The following is a 6,587-nucleotide window of genomic DNA, read 5'->3' as shown; positions in this document are numbered from 1 at the left end:
GTTAATGTTTCTTCCAGCAATTTTAACTCCAGCCTTGGATTTGTCAAGCCCCGCATGTCGCATGATGTGTTCTGTATACAAGTTGAATAGGTAGGGTGAGCGTATAAGCCCTGTTCTACTCCTTTCCCAATCTTGAACCAGTCTGTTGTTCCGTGGTCTGTTCTTACTGCCGTTATACAGATTCCTCGGGAGACAGACTTCAAGGGCTATCCAGTGTGAAGCCATTGGGACATACATTGAGCAGCGCTTCCTTTTCCCGAGTTGACTGGGTTGCCTAGCTTGGTGCTGCCCAACCTCCCTCCCTCGACAGGTGCGCTTCAGGTTGGCAGCCGCCCTCCGGATGGTGGGGCGGAGTCCGCCTCCCAGCCGCCTCCTCCTCCTCCTCCTCCTCTTTCTGCCTGGCCCCCTCCTTCCCCGGGAGGCTGGTTCAGCGGCACATGACGCGCCCAGCTCGCCGCCCTCCCGCTTCCCCGCGCGCTCCCGCCTCCTAGTCTTCGTATTCTCCCCTCCCGCCCCACGCCCCAACCCACCCACCCACCCGCGCGCTCCCGACCACTCGCCGTTCCCCCCTCCCTCCCTCCCTCCCGCTGCTTTCTCCGATTCATTCCTCTCCGCCTTGCTGCCGGAGAAGGAGAGCGAGCGGCGGGGGGAAAACGGCTGCCTTTCTTGCCTCTCCCCCCACCCCGCCATTGGAACAGAATCATATATAGACATATATTTGGGGAAAGCCCCGCTTGCAATCCTCCGCGCCCGATGACCGTCTCCCTGGACAGCTCGACCCCTTGACTCCGGATTACTCGGTCGGGAAGAGAAGGGAGGCCAAAAAAAAAAAAAGGGAGATCAAGGTGAGCCATGGCGACCATTTCACCACCATCTTTCCTCCCCTCGTGGAGGAACGTCCTCCTCCCCCCCCCCCCCGCCCCATCTGGCATCGTGGGCTTTCCTTTCCACTCGGGGGAGATCCACTCGGGGGAGCAGTCTCCTGGCAGTGCTACCCGCCTAGGCAACCCCGCCTTGCTCACAAGCACCCGCAAATCCCGCGCTTTGGGGTCTCTTGGCGGCCGTGGGGTGTGGGAGCGGATCACGCGTGAGTGGCGTGTTATAAAACCTTTTGATTTCCCCCTCCTTCCTTTTTCTCCATCGGGCCCAGGTGACAATGACACTGCTTTGCACGAATGCTCATTTTCTGAAGAGGACTCCCAGGCTTGCATTCCTCCCTCTCCACAGCCACCCCCTTTGTGCCTTTTGCGGTGCCCCCCCCCCATATTGGGAGAGAGGGGTGTGTCCCTTTCTTGCCTCCTCTCCGCAAATCAGGACATTGCCCCCTCCTCCCCCTGTTTTGCTGTGGGGCGTGTGTGTGTTTCTTTGGAGGGAGAGAGAAGAGGACCCGAGGCCGGCGCCTCAGGTGGGCTGCCTGGCGCGCCCTGTTGCTCTTCTCTCCCTTTCTGGAGTCAAAGAAGCCCCTCAGTTCAATCCTTCTCCTTTAACCCACGCGTGGAAGTGCCTTCCTCTCGTAGGGTTTCACTCAAACCTTCACTTCTTGGAGGGGAGGGGATGTAGATGATCAAGTAGTCAAGGTTTGGCAGAAATCCTACCAGAAAAAGACATTTCCACGCGTGGATTGGTTGCCTTTTCCATAGAGAGTGGAAAATCAACTCAGCTTTTCGCTTCCCTGCCTCCTCCTTCCTCTCCATTCTTTCAAATGCGATCAAAGGGCAAATCTGCCACCCTGGGTGCTTCCAGTTTGTATCACAGTTGTGCCTAATTTATGTATTGATTGACTTACCTTATTTATACCCCGCCTTTCTCAACCCCGAAGGGGACTCAAGGCAGCTTTTACACATAGGCAACTATTCAATGCCTTGAAAACAATGTACCACTAAAATAAACACATTAAATAGAATTTAAAACATTTAAAATATTACTTCCACTATTAATCACACTATCTGCAATTTTTTTTAAACTCCTGCTATGGGTTGCTATGAGTTTTCCAGGCTGTATGTTCCAGAAGCATTCTCTCCTGACATTTTGCCTGCATCTAATGCAGGCATCCTCGGTGGTTGTGGGTCTGTTGGAAACTAGGCAGAGAGGGGTTTATATATCTGTGGAATGTCCAGGGTGGGAGAAAGAACTCTTGTCTGTTTGAGGGAAGTGTGAATATTGCAGTTGGCCATCTTGATTAGCATTGAATAGCCTTGCAGCTTCAAGGTCTGCCTGCTTACTGCCTGGGGGACTACAGACTACACAGAGCAGCCCTTGAAATCCACAAGCATGTGGACAATTTCAACAGAAAGGAGGAAACCATGAAAATGAACAAAATCTGGCTACCAGTATTAAAAAAAACTCCAAAATCAGAACCCTAAATAAAGAACAAGTAATCAAGGTGGCCAATTGCAACATTCACACTTGCCTCAAACAGACAAGAGTTCTTTCTCCCACCCTCAACATTGCACAGATACATAAATCCCACTTGACTGATTTCCAACATACCTCACAACTTCTGAGGATACCTGACATAGATGATGAGCATTGTAGTTTTCAAAAGCCTTCTTTGCCAAAGAGTGCTGGTGCCTCCCCGAGCTACAACTCCCAGGATTCCACTCTGGTAGTAAAAGCAGTCTCTAACTCCCTTCTATCTACAGCCTAAGGGAGTTGAGGATTTCCCCAAGCAAGGCACTGTATTGTAGATCTATTCCAAATATCCAGTTTCAGAGTTTCCCTGCTGCAGGCCCAGAGCTCCTTCTCCAGCCTGGTTCCCTTTAAGTAGAAAGGGAGAAAAAAAAACGAAAGAGGAGGATTTATGGGTAGTTTCCGCTGGCAGGCAAGGCTTGCTTGGAAGGGCGTTGCTCTGCCTTCCTTGTTTCTGTATACCTGGGCAGGTGTTGGTAGTGAGGGCGTCCCTGGCAAGGTCAGGTGGCATTTTGGGCATTTCATAGCCCAGAGATACTGAAAGATTAGCTTGGTTGCCACACCCAGATCCCAGCTTCTATGGTGACTTTTTATCAGAAGCCTTGAACTGTATTAGAGGTTTCAAGCACCATCTAGCATGCATCACCTCTTCTTGGTAAGACATTCTTTTCTGCATAGTTCATTTTAGTTTTTAAAGGTAGTCATGATCAACTCAGGAGAAATTTGGTGGTGCTTCGTAAAGAAAAGGAGCAGCAACAATTTAAATTTATTGACTAACACCTGTCGCAACCTCAAAGTTTGCATGTGATTGTCAATGTACACGAGAGACACCATGGATCTGGCAAAAGTAAAATTGCTATGGTTTAAGGTTGTTTACTCATGGGCAAGTTCCCATGGGGCAGAGTAAGATACTTGCCACGATAAGATTGTAATCTTTGGTTTAGGCTGTTCCATTGGCTTAGCAGGTGGATGAACATGTATAAGATGTGTGTGCACGTGTGCATGTGTAATGGCTTACTCATGTGTTGTGCTAGACTAGAGGAAGCTCCAATAATAGTTATCTAGAGAGATTGTTATTACTGTACTGTTATTGAGTAAAGCTCCACATTGGAGAGCCAGAAAAGTGACAATATTTTCACTATTCACTGAATAAGAAAAACTGCTGATTCCTTTGCTTTGAAATCAGCTCCATGTAATAACATAACGTGGCTCATATTATGTTAGTTGGAGAGCACTGTATAACCGATGTTATGTAATCAGGAATATTAACACGTGACATACAAAACATTATGGCATTCTTTGATTCAGTGGTCCGTAATCCATGCATGCTTCTGCCATAGTAAATTTGTCAGTCTGTAATGTATCACTATATATACGTGGTTCTTTGCTTTTAAATATAAAAAACTCACAAAGCACGTTGTAAGATCTTGTCCTGAAGAACCATCCATGGTGGGTGTTTTATCGAAATTGAAATTCAAGTGAGTAGGTGCTGTCTCTCTTTCTCTCCCCTGTTGCATTTTGTCATTTCAAACACCAGAGGCTCCATCTTATATCTCTGAGCTCATTGCAAATTTTTGCCACGGACTTTCAGAGGATCCGTATTTATTTCAGGGATGGAAGCCCTGGGGGTAGGAATTGGATCTCTGTTGTGCGTACACCAACCTTACAGATTGTTGTAACTGTGTGTTAATCCACAGTCAAATTTCCCCTGTGTCAGTGTTTGATTTGTTGCTTCTGTTCTGCAAGATGCTCATAAGGAGCTATCTTACTGATGCAGGGTCTGATGCTGAGGAATTCCCAAGAATGAATTAAAGCAATATATCATCCAAGTGTCTGACTTTGGTTACCATGCCACATAACTCCAAGTCATTGTACGGAAAGCGCCTGTGAATTTTGCATCTCATACTGCAGGCAAACTGGAGGATTTGCAAGCTGAGTGGAGGGATGGGGTGGGGAATCCACCCTTTGTGTTAAGATGGAATTGAAGTCATTCTTCTGCCATTTGATAAAGCATTGTGATAGACCTGCTGTTATTCAGTCAAGCTGATCCTATGAAATATGAATCAGCTAGGATTGGGTTCCTGACTATTTCTGTGTTTTAATTATATGGGAAGAAGAGGGATTTTAGGATAAGCCTTTTCCTAATGGAGCAACGTTGTGTTTGATTAATATGGGTAGTTGATGCTAAGTTTTTAAAATATTTCTTTTGTAGTTAATTTTATGTATTGTGGTTTTTACTCTGGTATTACTGAAGTTCTTTCCTTTACATAAAAAACAAATAGAAATTGTCTAGCATCATGTTATATGCAGCATGCATGAAAGATAGGCACCAAATGTGGCTTATCATGTCACTCAAATCTGATAATTATTTTTGTTAGCCACTTTCCTTTTGTTTCCAGTTCCCTGCAACTGTAGCTTTCACAACTTTTATGTCTGTAGTAGCTAGTCTCTTCATTCATGTTTTCCAGAATGAATGTGGAATCCAGATGTCTTTCATATTTTGGTTTAAGGATTTTGTAGTAAAGGAGGAAATGTTTCAGTCTTCAGTTATATCACACCATTCTGAGAAAACATTCTAGCAAATAGGTTTCTCTATCTTTCATTTTGTGTAGAATAGTAGAGTGAGAGGGGCAAATTGCTATGGGAACCAACTGAGCCTATGATGGTGGCTGTGGTCACCTTGCACTTGGACAAACTGATTTTCTCAGACCACAGTAGCAGTAAAATAGACTCACTGAAAAAATAGATAGGAATCCTGCTAATTGTAAAAGTAACAATGCTTGGAAACTTTACACGGAAGGATTGGGAATCATGTGCCCCTCCAGATGTCATTGGATTACAGATGCCATATCCAGAATAGCCAGTTGTGAAGACTATTGGAGATTGCAGTCCAACAATATCTGGAAGACTGTATGATTCTCAGTTCTGTTCTATTACATTTATTCTATAATCCTTGTTGCATACACTGTAATCCTATATGTTTATTCAAAGGCCTCATACAATGCACTTGTATACGTGCATAGGACTGTAGCCTCAACGAGTTAAGATCATGTTTGCATTTGTAGATATGCATTGTTGGAACATTGTGTTCTTTCTAGCATGTGGCATAGAGAGGTGGATACACACACAAGTTCTGTCTCCAAATCTTCAACAGAAAGGATTGTTTAATCACAGCTAGTTCAACATAATTGTAGCACTCCCATCTCTGGGAACCTGGTGTTATCAGGGTTCCTGATCATGGATGTTATGTAACATTTTTCAGTTGAATGTGGTTAAATAGCCCGTTATAAGCATGCATGCTAGTTAGGACTAGTATCTTGTTGCTAGCCCTAACTAGAGTAAACCTATTCATTTAGTTGTTGAATGAAAAGTCAACATGCAGGCAAATCTCATTGATTCAATGGGCTTATTCTCATCAAGTTTAATGAGATTTAAGCCTCAGTATGTCAAATTTGGAATGCTGCTGGGTGCATTAGGATGTTGAGTGAACGCTCACAGTCCTGTCTCTGTTCTAGCCATACATTTGAGCAAGTAAATGTCTACATATGGCTTTTTGTTTTGTGGCACCTATCTGTAATATGCTACATTTGTAGACTAGTAATAACTACTCTTTATGAACATTAGTTTCAGCTTCAATCACTAGGGCTTGGCAAACAGCAGCTAAGCAAATAGAGAAGTCCAACAGGGTTCTTTTGTTGGGTATCATGGACATTATTTCAGTTGGTTTAAATATACCTCCAGCCCCAGAAGGTCTTTTGGGAGAGTTTGTTCAGTTAAGGTTGTTGCGTCTGTTAGGGTAAGGCTGTTTATTTATAAGAGTTGGGAGGAGGCTTATTTGCATATTTGTTAGTGTACTATTGTGTTTTAGTGAGCATGTGTCTGTTCAGTTAAAGGTGATTGTATGAAGTGAATGGAAGAGGTATGTTTGTGTGCTTGTTAGTGCTTCATTGTTCAGTTAGGTACATTCCCAGGTCCTCTGCCTGAGAACATGGACTCAAGGTGCTGGGCATCTGCTGAGGTGAAATGAATCAGAGACTTGATTGGGGGATGAGCTCTCTATAGACCCAGTCAGTGGAGCTCAGTGAAATAGGCAAGGCCAGGAGGGATGTTTTGCATGAGCATTTAGCAGGGGAGTTTTGAGGTGGAGACTTGGAGTTCTGCTTCAGCACCTCCTTAAG

At 44.9% G+C, this 6,587-nt stretch overlaps 1 protein-coding gene across 14 annotated transcripts in view; it reads left to right on the top strand.

Annotated features, from left to right (window-relative positions):
• Nucleotides 1-540: 540 nt before the first annotated feature.
• epb41l1 (erythrocyte membrane protein band 4.1 like 1) overlaps nt 541-6,587 on the top strand; it is a 220,189-nt gene continuing 214,142 nt past the window's right edge. For 6 of the 14 annotated variants that reach the window (XM_062978827.1, XM_062978826.1, XM_062978831.1 and 3 more), the window contains exon 1: nt 543-845. The gene's annotated coding sequence lies outside the window, so the exon portion shown is untranslated. Of the gene's footprint in view, nt 846-6,587 lie in introns of all 14 variants that reach the window. The other 8 variants (XM_062978837.1, XM_062978836.1, XM_062978832.1 and 5 more) reach the window with 7 other exon arrangements.

The sequence above is a fragment of the Anolis carolinensis genome, chromosome 4 (genome assembly GCF_035594765.1).
Source record: "Anolis carolinensis isolate JA03-04 chromosome 4, rAnoCar3.1.pri, whole genome shotgun sequence".
Taxonomy (NCBI): domain Eukaryota; kingdom Metazoa; phylum Chordata; class Lepidosauria; order Squamata; family Dactyloidae; genus Anolis; species Anolis carolinensis.
The sequence above is the reverse complement of the archived record's forward strand: the minus strand, read 5'-3'. Positions and strand labels throughout refer to the sequence as shown.